General features: G+C 43.0%; 1 long non-coding RNA gene across 1 annotated transcript in view; it reads left to right on the top strand.

Annotated features, from left to right (window-relative positions):
• Nucleotides 1-555: 555 nt before the first annotated feature.
• The window catches only part of LOC137434663 (uncharacterized), a 30,520-nt gene continuing 14,604 nt past the window's right edge, over nt 556-16,471 (top strand). Inside the window, exon 1 of the long non-coding RNA XR_010985901.2 lies at nt 556-569. This is a non-coding gene — a long non-coding RNA (uncharacterized LOC137434663). The remainder of the gene's footprint in view (nt 570-16,471) is intronic.

Genomic DNA, 16,471 nt, shown 5'->3' with positions numbered 1-16,471 from the left:
CACAGCGCCTGCGATCTGACAATTATTTTGAATTTGAATTGGTCAAAATGGCAGTGGTGGTGTTGCGGTGAGAAAAGATGTACCATACCCTTTACGGAGTATCTGTGTTGCCAAAGCAGTTTATTGGCAAGGGTTCTGCTGAGTGACTCGCCTTTGCCTTCACATCCATAATCAGGGCAGAAACTTGTTCAGGGTCCGGCTATAGCTCGCCTACTCTTTGCGAAGGACACCGCAGGATCTTTAATGTCCACCGATTGATGCTAAAAGATGGGATGGCACACACATTGTTGCCTCACTTAGTCTGTGAAACGATGGCATGATCTAGATTCGAACACAGACGAGACAGCTCAGAGGTGAGTGTGCGTACCTATCGGCCATCCTGCCGGTCCAGTGTTTATATGAACCTGTGCAAATTTCTGTAACACTGTCTCTATTTGGGTCATGATCCATGGTCATGCCTTATGAAGGTCTCACTCCTCATCCACCTCTTCCCCTTCAGTGTTGGCTTAACAGTCAAGGTGGCTGGTTTGAGATCTTAGGATCCTGAGTTCAAGCCCCTATCGTGCCAGGTGGGTTGACTCAGCCTTTGCACAAGCCTCGACCTAGTGTCAGATGTGCTTGTATCTTCTTTATTTATTAGACATCCTATGGCCGTAAATGAACACTTGTTTTACTCTGTGCGTGTTGCACATCACCTTCAGCAAATTCCATCTCCCTGCGTCTTTTATTTATTTATATTAAAAAAAACACTTCTGTACACCGCCCTTGAGGCTCGGTTTGCAAATCCTTCCGACGTCGGCAAAATGAGTACCGGATGACCGGTAACAGTGGCACTACATCAGCAGCATGGCCACACTTCCAGAAAATGATGCAGCCAAGCAGCCACTGGCTGCATACGAAGCACCACCATCCTCCCCTTCCCACCAAAGTATTGGATAGGGAAAGGGTATTGCCATTATTTAATAACAGTAGGTGGCGTCTCGGTTGCGTTATGGTTCGAGTCTCCGCTCTGACAGTGTCATGACATACCAGACTCATCGGTGTAACGCTTGGAGCATCCGCCCCGAGTCTTGGAGGTCGGCTGTTCAAAACCCGGTCGAGTCGTACAAAAGACTTTAGAAATGACAGGTGCTGCTTCCTCGCTTGATCCTCAGCATTTAAAAAGGATGAAGCACGGACAAACATCCATAGCTTCACAATTATTACGCAGACCTGATGGGCCAAATGGCGTCCTCCTGCGTTGAAGATCCTCGCAAGAGAACTGATATTTATTTACTTAGGTGTGCTATAACATAGCTAGAACATAAAAAACTGCGCACTCACACAATTTCTGCCATATATTACAATCAATATGTACCCCTTTATCTTTGTTAGGAGACAAACAATTGGCAAATGAAGCAAGTTTGACATTGTAATAAGGAAAGTCAGGTGCAGTAGAAAAGGAAATCAGTCAAGCACGCACCACGCGCGTACCCAAGCCCGCAATGCACATAGTTTCCAACATCAACACTTCAGGGACAACAGTCGCAATTACCATCTATCTATAGGAATCATTGATAAAACAAGGCAATGCAGTGTTCCAGCAAATTAGGGCAAGATTTTAGAATTTGCCCTCGGTACGAAGACGCAATAGGCTGCTTTTTTCCAAAGCTACAATGGGGAGCTTGTTCTTTCAGGGTGTGGTTGGTTTATAGAGCAGAGTGCTTGATTGAACTAGTGAAACAGAAGACCTACTCCAACATTATCTACTCTTCGTGAACTAGCTCGTCTACTCTTCGTAAAAGGCACCTTACCTTGGGATGTTTAATGTCCACCAACTAATGCTGGGATAGGGGATGCTCAGTTTAACGTCCATCGTAGGGCCAGCGCACACATTGATGGATGCCTCACCCTGCTTGCAAAACACCAGGATGACAGTGTATAGCTAGGTCAAGACTCAAACCCAGGCTGGATGGCTCAGAGGAGAATGTGCATACCTCTCAGCTATCCTACCAACCAAGCTTGGTTGCTTTAAGGTAGAGACAATTGGTCAATGCGCTCTTGCGCTGCATGACCATAAGGCATTAAGGCAACATTATAGCCTCGAATCCCATGCGTGCATGTCTTGTCCCACTCTGGAAGAAAACAAACAAACTTCATCTTGCCAAGAAGGCCTGCCCACTCCCAATCAATATCCATCCACCAGAATATCATGATACTTGCTTGCCTGCGTGTCTTGCCGACAATAACATCTGAGAACAGGAATAATGAACCAAAATATTAAAGGTCTCCTGACAGGTCCTGAAGATGCATGGAACACAAAATGTCTGCAAAGAAACTGATAAGTGCTTTCATTAAATACCAGATCAGAACAGTTGTGAACCTACAATGACCAACAAGGATGGTTTACTTAAAGCATGACATCTTTTCTCTATGCTTATGATGGGATTGTTAGATGGGCCTACACGGTTAAGTGTATGCTTCAGGAGGTTTTGGGACACAGGAAACTTGGCTGAAGGATAAAGTTTGCTCATCCGTTTTTTCGAAAGTGTGGGGGTTATGTTACGAGCGAGGGGGTCTCTCTTACTAACCTCTGTCCCTGTTATAAAGTCATTCATTTTTCAAGAGGATGAATGAGCTTGGCCTTTATGAGGGACCATCTATTTATGAGTTTGCTTTACAGCTGTGAATTTACTTTATAGATTTACAATCAGGTCTGCTCATGTTATGTTTACAACATGTTCTGGTTAGTTTCTACACCACGACATGCCCCATGTGCTGTAAGGCGAAGTACTCTTTCTGTTGTCACTGACGATGTTTTGGATTATGGAAATGAGGAATTTGATTCAAGTATCCCTGATGTAATGTAGTGTCAACAGGTGTGCAGTCCTCGCCAAAGCATTGCATTTTATAATTTATTTTTGTCTTGCCGGAGATGTCATTAAGACAGAGTGTATCTTTTTATGACTACCCACATTAGACTCGGGGCCAACTCGAACATGTTTTCTTTTGATACGTTTTTCAAGGCTTTGTATGATTTGTGTAGTTTGGTCTTTTGGCAAAAGTACAAGTATTTAGCTTTTCATCATGTTTTGAGTTTTTTTTAGAAAGAAAGAGGCAATTCTTCTGAGAAAAACAACAGGTAGGCCTACAACTATACCTGCTGCCATCTACCATATAAAACACAATGTCAGTTTGTGTGTTTGTACAGATGTGTGTCCTCCTTCGTAAGGGTAAGTTTTAAAGGCCAATCTTTTAACACGAATGTGTGCTCGCTTTGGTTTATTTTTGAGGATAAAACAAACTCGAAAAACATTTTCCATAAAAGACTAATTATGTATCCGCTATTGGAAATGTAGATGGTGGCTTGCAAACCGAGCCTCAAGGGCGGTGTACAGAAACGTTTAAAAAAAAAAAAAAAAAAAACAAGGCGCAGGTATCTGAAATTCGCTGCACATGATGAGCAGCACGCATAGAGTAAAACAAGTGTCCAATTACATCTGTAGGATGTCTAATAAATCAAGAAGATATAAGCACACTTAACACTAGGCCAAGGCTTCAGACTTTGGCATGCTCACGAGGCTGCACCATCAAATAAACTGTTCCAACCGTTCATGTTTGACGGGCTTTTTGCTAGTTGGCACATAAATCCTCAGAAACCGTGCTTCTGCCATACGTATCCTTTCCTCTTTTCTTACTCTTGTTCGGGTCTTTTTCAGATTGTCACCTCCCTTCATCTCAAAAGGCTGTCAATGTCACCCCCTACCTACGAGAATGGGTCCATGTCTGATTCACTCAGGTACAGACTGGTTATCCTTCTCCCCATCATTAAACCTCACCATTATCTCTTCTGCAACTCTCTAATCTCTGATCACCAGTTTAGTTTTGACTCAATCATTCTACCATGGAAAAGTTTTATGTCTTTTAACTCAACAATGGATGGATGCTCTGAATCTTAAATGAGAGATCATGGCCATCTCTCAAATGTTAGTACAGTCTAGAACCCAGCCATACATTTCAAGCTGTCTGTTGATGGTAGGTATTTGTCCGTCCACTCCCCTGTTTAATTATCTTGCAAATCTCTGCGAAAGGTGCAATCCCTGGAAGCTTGAGGTCTCAAAATACTGCAACCAGTCTTTGGTGGGCCGTATCTCCAAACTGGACTATAAGGTTGACTGATGGGTTGTAATACAATTATCATTACTGCAGACCTCATGCATATTGTTATGTCGGTGGGGTATTGACACCATTAGACCAGGTAGATTTGTATAGGTAGCATGCTCCGATTGTCGTGTATAGACCTTGATGTAATAAGTACTTGTGTAGTCCGAATGTCGGATAAAGTTGTATATTTGTCCCCATCACAATTGGGCGGGGCATGTTAACTAGCTCAGGAATTATGTTAATTCCCTGTATGTCTTACCCTTTGTGATTTATCCTTTGTCTCTTATAGCACTGCATTGGACACAGAGCGCAGCAAATGTCCATTAACTACACTAAATAACAATAAAACCAACCGGAAGCCAGTTCTGAGCACTACCGATGGGACGTCAACCAGCTACATCACCACAAAAGTCGACCAGGCCAAAGGCACACACCAAGGAGCCATGATTGGCCAGGACGAGCAAGAAACAACACGTTGATTGGCAAGGCATGACCGACGGCGTCAGAAGGCGGACTGCACGCTGATTGGTGGGGAGCTGAACCTGTGCTGTTGGCCTCAAGGGATTGGAGGAAAAGCGCCAATGACGTCAGAGGTGGGACGTAAAAACCACGTCTGGCCAGGACTCTTGCGCTCTTCTCCCTTCTTGCTCTTGGCCCTTCTTGTTCTCGTGCCTTCTTGTTCTCCTGATCCTTTTGGCCTGCTCGTGTTCTGGGTGACGGTGGATGGCTGTGTGCTGACGATTCTACTCTCCTGTCTTGACGTCCTGGACCTCAACGTCCTGGCAAGCGGTTGTGTGCCGGCATCATCTTGTCATTCCCCTGTTCGTCTGGTGTCCGGGATTGAGAGCTGCAGTTGATTAGAGAGGCGGCGCGTGGACGAGTGTACGAGCGCTGCAGCGTGAAAGGGCGCAATGAGGCCTGGTTCCTGCCAACGAGCATGCTTCGCTCACAACGTCACCAGCGCCCCGGATTACTTTTGACGACCCTGACGAGATCCCACCAGTGATCGGAGCTAAATGCACACACACTCCATTATTTTCCAGGTTATTCTTCCCTTTGTCTGTGTTCAAGTCTGGTGAGGGGGACGTCCTGTTTAGAAACTTAGTTTACTGTCCCGTTTTCTTGGTATCGGCATCCATTTTAATAAACCTGTTTCTTTTTGTACATTTAAACCCGTTTTGTTTGAGTTTATTTTTCACAGGTTCAGAAACTGCCGGTGATCGCAACAGGTAAGACCCTTCGGTTTTCCCTTCCCTTTCTCCCCCCGTGTATAAAAATCCACATTTGAACTGAACGCTCCGGAGTTAAAAACTTGTTCGGCTGTTTGTTCCTGGGATAGATTGTAATTGCCGGAAATGCGACAATATTCTCTTCGTCCCATCTTCTGGCATTAGATAGTGGATGTTAAAGATCCCACAGTGACCTTCGTGAAGAGTAGATGCGCCATCGCCGGCACCCTGGCCAAATTCCAAATTGCTGCTCTAACCTACAAACAGGGCTGGATTAACAGTTTGTGGGGCCGAGGCCATTTAAAATGTTTTGAGAGAGAGAGAGAAAGAGAGACAGACAGACAGACAGACGCCATGAGTAGGCATGAGAAAAAGCCCAGATTTATGTAAGAAACATGTTTTTATTATACTAACAGTAAAAATACCCATCAAATATAACTGGTTGGAACAATTTATTCTACTGTGCAGCCTCGTGAGCATGCCAAAGTCCGAAGCTTCGACCTAAGGCGCATGCGATTTGCACTTCTGGAAGCAGAAGAGCTCTCTTCCGATCTCTTCCGGTCGTTCGATTTGGACTCTTCTCTTCTCGGAAGCTCTTGTGCCTCTTCCCGTTATCCAGCAGAAGAGGCGGTTAGAAGAGGAATAGGAAGAAGAGGCGGAAGAGAAGAGGTTATACTTATACTTACGCAGCAAAACTTGCAAGTGAAAACACAATCTGGATATTTGCATCAACTTGTGATGTAGTGTCATCTTTGTCTAATTCTTCCATCATGAGCGCGAGTAATACATGTTTGGCCACCATCTTGCTTCTCTTCTGCCTGTTCGGCACAAAGCAATCTTCCGGAAGAGGCTTCTGTCTTCAGAAGAGACCAAATCGCACGCGCCTCTAGTGTCAGATGTGCTTGTATCTTCTTTATTTATGAGACATCCTACGGCCGTAAATGAACACTTGTTTTACTCTGTGCATGTTGCACATCACCTTCAGCAAATTCCATCTCCCTGCGTCTTTTATTTATTTATATTTAAAAAAACACTTCTGTACACCGCCCTTGAGGCTCGGTTTGCAAGCCACCATCTACATTTCTAATAGAAGAGACATAATTACTCTTTTATGGAAACTGTTTTTCGAGTTTGTTTTATCCTCAAAAATAGACGGTAGTGAACACACATTCGTGTTGAAAGATTGGCCTTTAAAACCTACCCTTACGAAGTGGAACAGACATCTGTACAAACACACAAACTGACATTGTGTTTTATATGGTAGATAAAAGAAAGCACATTACTCCTAACTCTAGAAGTGAACATAGCCATGCAAAAAATGCTGCTTGGGAACTGGTGTACTGTGTACAAATGTTGGAACTAGTTGTGGTGTTTTGTGTGCAGCCCGTGGCTGCTGGTTGAATCATTTTCTGGGGGTGGTGCTGTGCCGCTGATGCAATGCCTTCTCTTACCAGTCATCTTTAACTCATTTTGTCGACCGCAGAAGGATGACAGGCTGAGTCAATCCACCTGGTGTCAATTCAACGGATGACAGGGGCTAAAACTCAAGAGCCTAGTATCTCAAGCCAGCCACCTTAACCGTTAAGCCAAAACCAGGCTTGTTGGAATTGTGCACCAACATGACATGTATCCCAATTTCCCTCCATGAATTCAAAAGTTCACATTTACATTTGTACCTAAATATTTATTGAAAACATAAATCATACCACACATGAGATCATTAGACGGCCCTTTTACAAGCTTTACTCCGAGCAATATGGTCTATAATGTCATCAAAATTCAATGTTTGAGTAATGGCGGAGTTGATGGCAAAAATAGAATGGTCGCACAATCGTTCTTCGGCAACCGTGGAGCATAACCTGTTTTTCACACACTTGAGAACTGAAAATGAGCGTTCTTCTTATGTGTTTGCCACTGGCAATGTTAGGTAAATCCGCAGTGATATTTTAACATTCGCTATACACTCCGCCAATTTTGGATTCATGAATATGCTGTAACAACTTCTGAGTTGATGGAAGATCTTGGTTAATCTTGGACAGGTAACTAGAGAAATGAAAGAAGTCATCAGGACAACTTTCTTCCAAAGCCGAATTGTGCAACCTCTGCAGGTTTGCAGCAAGATGTCGAATGCTAGCAGTACAAAGTGTTTGCAATTCAAAGAGCAGCCGAAGCTGTTCAAGAAGTACGGCATAGACTTGTTTTATATGGTTAAGTTCAACCATCATGGAATCCAAAATCACTCCAAAGGTCATTGCGCGAAAGTTTTCTCCAGCAGATAAGCTCACTTCACAGTCAGTGTCCTGCTTTTCATCAAAAAAAGAGTTTCCGTTTCACTGTTCGCATTTCCGTCCACCATTTTCTTAGCCTCTTCCTCAAAGGCATCGTATTTGATTCACAAAGATTCCACGAATGTCACCAAGCCTTCATATCGTTGAACGATTGTGGACAGTTCCGCTGTCTCCTTTTTCAGAGTTTTGCTTTTGATGTTGAACGGATGCAGAATTGCCACGCACAACGCACAAGATGGCGAACTCATATATTTCCATCTTGTTAGCCAAATCTGAAGCTTCCCTGCATGTCGGAGGTGTCTCGTCATTGTTTGTGGAAATAGCTTGCAGAACAAAGTAAATGCCTTTATAGATTTTCTTAAATGACCGTGTTGCATCACATCTGGCTGACCATATTGTACTTGACAAAGGCTTGTCGCTTGAATAAATCCCCAAAAATGAAACAGATTTGACACAGCCTTCTGCAGCACATGAAACAACGAGATTTAATGAATTCCCTGACCAAACAACAAAATTGTGCAAGTGGATTTATGTTTTTATCCTTTGATTAACTCCTGAATATTTTCTGGCCATGTTTCTGGCATTGTCGTTTATTTGACCAGGACAGTCAAAAATAGGAATTTCCAGGTCATCAACATACTGAGAAGCACATTTGTCAAGAGATTCCTTGTCATGCCCCTCAATCACAATTAACTTTAGAAACCTTTCAATTGGTGTCCCACCTGCACTTATGTGGTGTAATATTGTTGCGTCCCTGGGGTTAAGACCCCTGTGTGATGGATGGCCGACCGAGCTTTATCTCCGAGGTGTATGAGCCGAAAATATGGCGGTGTTATCTCTTCCTGGCGCACAAGGGAAGTGGCGGTACCTGGTCTTATTTGAACAGACGGCCGCGGTGAGGTTTTTCCGAAACCACTAACAAATAAACGTACAAGACAATAAATTGATAATGCAACAAATAAAGGTTTAATGAAAATAATGCAGGCAATACAAATGAAAAATGAGATAAGATCTATAATTCCTCGAGTATGAGGATCCTCTCACGGACTCGTATACAGACAAGGAAATGATAAAATCAAATAAAATCCCCCCTTTTTGCCGGCACTCAGTTCTGGGCTCGACGAGGGTTTGGTTCTGTCACAGGGCCCTGCATCCCTGCGTGGGAAAACATGCGTTGGTGCAAAGTCGGGTCCACCACCAGCCGCCGGCACTAGGCAACCAGGCAAGAGCTCCTCCCTTGGTCCTTCTTGTTTGGCTGCACTGAGCTCCGACCGTCCCGAAATTCCAGGAGTGCACACAAACCAGATGCAGCCAAGAGCCACAAGTACAAGCGTCCAACCCACACAAACTCCGGAACAGAGAGAGAGCGAAGGAAATGCAACCACCTGCCGCGTAGCCCAGGACAGACAGACAGAGAGGGAGAGAGAGAGAGAGAGAGAGAGAGAGAGGAGAGAGAGAGAATGAGAGAATGAGAGAGAGAGAGAGACACACACAGAATGAGAGAGAAAATGAGAGAGAAAATGGCAGTTGCGTTGCCTTTTTTCTTCCTCCGTTCTCGAATGTTCCACAATGACTTCACACTCTAACCAATACCTGCGCCCCACCACTTCAGTCCATGGCCATGACCAATCGTTCCTTTTGGGGCATGGATGGACACTGCACAGGCATACAAACAAAGAAGAAGCAGAACTTCAGCTCTGAATTCATCCTGATCGTGTATGTGCAGGGAGGAGTGTGATAATTTATTCTACTCCGTCTGGCAGTCAAACCGAATTGAAAATCATTCCAAAGAGCAAACCAACTGTTTTTAATGATGTCATAAATAACACAAACACCAGGCAGAAATAACCAATGTAACGTGTTCATTGTTAAATAATGTGGTGTAAAAGACGCTGCAGCAACAGTGGTGTACTTCTGATTTTTTTTCCAACAACCTTCAAAATCTTAATTGAACTAGATGGTATTCATAGAATACATACCCTGCGCAGTCAACTTGGTGTGAGCCAACTCTTCTGTTTTTGAAGGATTTTTTTCTTTGATCCAATATGGCTGCCAGACCATGTGAGCGATGACATCATAAATTTATATTCTCTAATATAATTGTTGCATAGATCACGCTCAATAAATTTCAAACTGATCAGACTAAGCGATGTCCCTGTTGAATTATGACAACATAATTAAGGCGCCAATGACGTCATGGTTAACAAAACATATTCCCCGTGTGGAGTTCTTTAAAATGAGGCACGTTTCAATTTTTCCATGGAGCGGTTTTGGAGAAATAGAGGTGCAACTTTTTTCTCTTTTTTCCCAAGATGGCGCCCATACCACGTGACAGATGACGTCATAATTATTAAAATATTATACAGGAGGAGGCGCTCCGATGGTAAAATTTTGTGTCAATCGGACCAATGGTTGCCGAGAAAATGAATTTAAAAAATGCAGACACGTACGCCACACGTACGCAACCGATTGCCTAATCCTGCTTTTCGCTTCGCGAGTGCAGGGTAATGATATACTTGAACAGTATAGAACAAAAATCGCCTTCTTTGCACTTTCAATGGCCTTTTTTGCCCTCTTCTATTCTTGCCACTCACCTACATATTCGCAATGTGTCCATGTGTTATGTCTGCTTGTTGCCCTTTTTACCCTCTGTCAGCCTGTAAACCTATTGCCCTCTGTCATTTCGCTCATCCATGAGCGTAGACCTCTGTATAAAAAGGTGTTTCTTGTATCACCATGTATGTATCACCTTAAGGCCAAGGCATGTACTGTATTGTTTTGACAAACCTTTGAAGGCTTTGTATGACCAAGTATTTTGGTGTTTGGAATAAAATATATGTTTCATGAGGCTTTGAATAAAAAACAACAACAACATTTTGTATAGAAAGGCATTTAACCCCCACCCCACTACTTCCGATCCCCAAGTCACATTGTGTAAGCAATAACAAACTGTGCTTCGTAGTACGGTACATAAGTGCATAATAAACAGAAGCATTATGACTATAGCTGACTGCTGCTATATATCAATTTAGTTTTTTTTTTGTTTATTTCTTTGCCGGACATGGTTAGGGTTTTTTCGTAAATTTTCATTGAGATTTTTATTCCACAGTTTACACTTGTATAAATTAAAATTTTCAAATGCTAGATATTGATTTTAAGTTTTCTTATTTCTTTAACGGACATGTTTACGGTTTTTAATGTAAATTTTCATTGAGATTTCTATTTCACAGTTTACAGTTATAAAACTTACAATTTTCAAATGCTAGATATCGATTGAGGTTTTTTTTACGGACGCTTTTACAGTTCTTTGATGTAATTTTCATTTATGGACAATTTTTCTTTTTTATTTACGGACATTATTGTCATGTTTATTTCACAGTTTACAGTTATAGAAATTACAATTTTCAAATGCTAGATATCGATTGAGGTTTTTTTTTACGGACGCGTTTACGGTTCTTTTATGTAAATTTTCATTTATGGACTATTTTTCTTTTTTATTTGTGGACATTATTGTCATGTTTATTTCACAGTTTACAGTTATAAAAATTACAATTTTCAAATGCTAGATATCGATTGACGTTTTTTTTTTTTTTACGGACGTGTTTACGGTTCTTTAATGTAAATTTTCATTTATGGACGATTTTTCTTTTTTATTTACAGACATTATTGTCATGTTTATTTCACAGTTTACAGTTATAGAAATTAGAATTTTCAAATGCAAGATATTGAGGGTTTTTTTACGGATGCGATTACGGTTTTTTAATGTAAATTTTCATTTATGGACGATTTTTCTTTTTTATTTACGGACATTATATGTTTATTTCACATTTTACAGTTATAGAAACTAGCAACGGTACCCGCCTTATGGGCGGGGCTTCAATTGGGATGCCCAAATGAAAAGGTAAAATATCAGAAATTGAAGGCTTTTTTATTTTAAACGATTCATATAAACATCCGTTGAATCATATCACACGCAAATCATCAAAATCCAAACAGTACATGGCTAAACAGTACATGGACGATCACGTACCACGTACGTCTCGCGTCTCGCTCGCTCTCATGTTGTCCCGATAATGATCTTTCCGCAGGTTCACCGACGGAAACCTTGTTACGACTTTTACTTCCTCCAGACAGTCAAGTTCGCTCATCTTTTCGGTGCACCGGCACGAGCCGAGAACGGCCCGTGTAGGGGCTGATCCGAGGATCTCATCAAACCGTCCGATCGGTAGTAGCGACGGGCGGTGTGTACAAAGGGCAGGGACTTAATCAACGCGAGCTGATGACTCGCGCTTACTGGGAATTCCTCGTTCGTGGGACACTGTCTCAAGCCCCAGTCCCCATCACGGATGGGGCTCAGCGGTTTACCCGAGCCTGACGGCGAAGGGCAAGGTACACGCTGGCCCGTCCAGTGTAGCGCGCGTGCGGCCCCGACATCGCAGGGCATTAACCATTCATTAAACATTAAACGTTCATTAAACATTAAACGTTCATTAAACATTAAACGTTCATTAAGCATTAAACGTTCATTAAAGGATTACGAAACGAAAAACATTACGAAATTACGTTCACACTGTCACGTCAAACACTACCATGAACACATACATCGTCACAACATCGTCACAATGAAAACATCGTCACAATGAACGTTATGCGAACGCGAATGTTATGCGGGAGTCCAAACCTGAGAATGCTTGAGACCAAAGCTGAAATTGGGAAAACTAAATTGCCTATTTTACTCCTGGAGATCCCAGGATTACCCACCCAAAATATCTTTGCGATCGGTTCAGCAGTTTTTACCGTACCTTCGAACAGACAGAAAGACGGACATTTGGTGAATTATAGTAAGATCGTCACAATGAGAACATCGTCACAATGAACGTTATGCGAATGCGAATGTTATGCGGGAGTCCAAACCTGAGAATGCTGGAGACCAAAGCTGAAATTGGGAAAACTAAATAGCCTATTTTACTCCCAGGGGTCCCAGGATTACCCACCCGAAATATATTTGCGATCGTTTCAGCAGTTTTTACGGTAGATTCGAACAGACAGACGGACATTTGGTGAATTATAGTAAGATTACAATTTTCAAATGCTAGATATCGATGAAGTTTTTTTTTAATGTATGCATCTACGGTTTTTTTAAACGTAAATTTTCATTACAGATGCTTTTTCTTTTTTTATTTACGGACATTATTGTCATGTTTATTTAACAGTTACAGTTTACAGGTATAGAAATTAGAGTTTTCAAATGCTAGATATCGATTGAGGTTTTTTATGGACAAGTTTACGGGTTTTTTTGACGTAGGTTTTCATTTACAGACGCTTTCTGATGGTTCTGTGGTTTTTCCCAGTGTAGCGGCTTTGATGTCCGTCGGCACGCCAAATTTCAGCTTTCTACAACACTCGGAAGGTACCGAACATTAATATCAGTCAGTGTATCAGTCAGTGGTTAGAATGAGCTTTATATATTAGATGAACATGCATTTGGGCCTTTGGATCAGGGCACAAGGGTTTATTGTATGAACATGCATTTGGGCCTTTGGATCAGGGTACAGGGGTTTATTGTATGAACATGCATTTGGGCCTTTGGATCAGGGTACAAGGGTTTATTGTATGAACATGCATTTGGGCCTTTGGATCAGGGTAAAAGCGTTTATTGTATGAACATGCATTTGGGCCTTTGGATCAGGGTAAAAGCGTTTATTGTATGAACATGCATTTGGGCCTTTGGATCAGGGTAAAGGGTTTATTGTATGAACATGCATTTGGGCCTTTGGATCAGGGTACAAGGGTTTATTGTATGAACATGCATTTGGGCCTTTGGATCAGGGTAAAAGCGTTTATTGTATGAACATGCATTTGGGCCTTTGGATCAGGGTAAAAGCGTTTATTGTATGAACATGCATTTGGGCCTTTGGATCAGGGTAAAGGGTTTATTGTATGAACATGCATTTGGGCCTTTGGATCAGGGTACAAGGGTTTATTGTATGAACATGCATTTGGGCCTTTGGATCAGGGTAAAAGCGTTTATTGTATGAACATGCATTTGGGCCTTTGGATCAGGGTAAAAGCGTTTATTGTATGAACATGCATTTTGGCCTTTGGATCAGGGTAAAAGCGTTTATTGTATGAACATGCATTTGGGCCTTTGGATCAGGGTAAAGGGTTTATTGTATGAACATGCATTTGGGCCTTTGCCCTCTTTATTGCTCCGTGGACTGAAGATGAGCTATCAAGAGACCCATCCTGCCAAGATTGACAGTCACCATTAAACAAACAGCACGCTGGATGAATACATTTATTTCCACAGTTCCACAGAATGATCCAAACAGTTTTCCACCAAAAATGGTTTAATGCATCCGGGACATAATACAGTCTAACGAGCAAGGTGGACACATCGCTGTGGAGTGTGGAGACAATGTCCACTGCAAATGGTGAGGCGTAATTGCGTAAGACGTGCCATTTCTCAGAAGCGGCCGCATGTACCTCGATGTATTCATTATTCGTGTGCGCTTACGCACAGACAGCTCGTGTGGGATCGGCTCTCGGTGTTGGGAGACACCTTACTCTCCCTCGGTAAATTTGCATCCCGACTTGACCCGGGGCTGCGGGCACCCCGACGCTCGCTTTAATTGCTGCTCTCCCGGTGCCACCACCTGTACGTTTTAGCCACGTGCTCGCCGCTCGCCGGAGGTAGCGAAGGGACGCAAAGCTCCAGACGTGGGGTTAACGGGCCTCGCCTGTCCGTCGCGCCCTGCCAGGCCCGCCGGGCCTCGGACAGCCCATTACGCGGCCTGTCATGGCCGCTCTCCTCGGCGATAGCACGACGGCTTCATTAGGGTGGCCCTTTAAGCAGCTCAACGCCTCTTCCACGGCCCGTGCAGAATATTAACGGTGTCTTTTGCATAAAGATGAGGCACCCACTCGGAAATCTGAGGATTTTTTTACTCTCTTCCTTTCTTATATGAATGACCTGTCATCGCCCGTTTCCTCTTCACACTTCTCCTTCCCTACCTGTGCCGCGCACTTTGGTCTGACCTTCTTTTATTTTCTTCGTCTTTTCTCCATAAGTGTTTTTTTCATGTCCACTCAGGTATTGTTTTGTATTTAGTGTTATTGTCATAACCTACATCATAAACAGTATCTATCCACTACTTGTTTCATGGCTGTAATTTTTCCCACCTTCGTTGGGGTCCCACATATATCAAAAATGGTTTGATGTCCATTGTTATGACCTATTTATGATGTGATTTTGCGTATCTAGTAATCTACGACGACTACTACTACTACTACTACTACTACTACTACTACCACCACCACCACTACTACTACTACTACTACTACTACTACTACTATCACAACTACCACTGCTACTACCCTGAAGACCCAAAACACCCCAACCCTTAAAGGCCCCGAGGATCCAAAAGACCCTGAAGACCCAAAATACCCGGAAGACCCAAAACACCCCAAAGACTCAAAAGACTCTGAAGATCCAAAAGACCCCGAAGACCCAAAACATCCTTAAATATTCAGATAACCAAAAGCCCCTTAAGACCCAAAAGCTCCTGAAGACCCCAAAAACCCTGAAGACCCCAAAGACCCAAAAACAACCCAAAGGCCCAAAATACACTTAAAGGCACAGAAGACCCCGAAGACCCCGAAGACCCAAAAGACCCAAAAGACTCTGAAGATCCAAAAGACCCCGAAGACCCAAAACATCCTTAAATATTCAGATGAACCAAAAATCTTTCTGTCTTCTACCGACTCCTCTCCGGCCTTGCACCCCCAGCTCTCTCTGTGCTCTGTCCCCCAAATATTCCTACAGGTCGCACAAGATCTGCCAGCAACCCTCTGATGGTTAAACTGCCGAAATCTCGGCTCTCCGCTCACCTTCACTCTTTCATTCCTCTTTTCTCCCGCCTCTGGAACAAACTCCCTCACTCCCTTCAATCCCACTCCTCCCTCCAGGTCTTTAAAACAGCTGTTCACCACCATCTCTTATCTTCCCCCATCCAAAACCTTGATCTTTTCTACCCCCGCTAATTCACCCCAGATCCACCTTGTTTGAAATTCCAACTTCTTTCCTGGAAGTCCTGGCAGTGTCCATATGTTTTATACCTCTCCCACTGCCCCCTTCCCACGCTCCCCCCCCCCCCAAAGCCCTCGCCCTCTCTCAGATCTCTCGATGTCTCCATGTCTCTCGGTCCCTGCTCTCAAATGTTGTGTTTGTGTCCTTCCCCCTCTCTCCCCATCTTGTCTACCGCTCCCTATGTTATATGTTTTATGTGTCGGTTTGTCTTTCTGTGTGATTAATGTTCGCTCTTTCACGAGCCTCGATATTGTATACAAAAAAAAAAAAAAAAAAAAAAAAAAAAAAAAAAAAAAAAAAAAAAAAAAAAAAAAAAATACCCTTAAGGCCCAAAAGCCCCTGAAGACCTAAAAGCTCCTGAAGACCCCAAAAACCCTGAAGACCCCAAAGACCCAAAACACCCCAAAGACCCCAAAGACCCAAAAACAACCCAAAAGGCCCAAAATACCCTTAAAGGCACAGAGGACCCAAAAGACCCAAAAGACCCCAAAGACCCAAAACATCCTTAAATATTCAGATGAACCAAAATACCCTTAAGGCCCAAAAGCCCCTGAAGACCCAAAAGCTCCTGAAGACCCCAAAAACCCTGAAGACCCCAAAAACCCTGAAGACCCAAAACACCCTGAAAACCCAAGACACCCTGAAGACCCAACACACCCTGAAGACACCAAATACCCTTAAAGACCATGAAGACCCAAAAGGCCCTTAAATACTCCGAAGAA

Source organism: Myxine glutinosa, chromosome 9 (assembly GCF_964187855.1).
Source record: "Myxine glutinosa chromosome 9, kmMyxGlut1.1, whole genome shotgun sequence".
Lineage (NCBI taxonomy): Eukaryota > Metazoa > Chordata > Myxini > Myxiniformes > Myxinidae > Myxine > Myxine glutinosa.
This window is presented reverse-complemented; position numbering and strand designations above follow the sequence as displayed.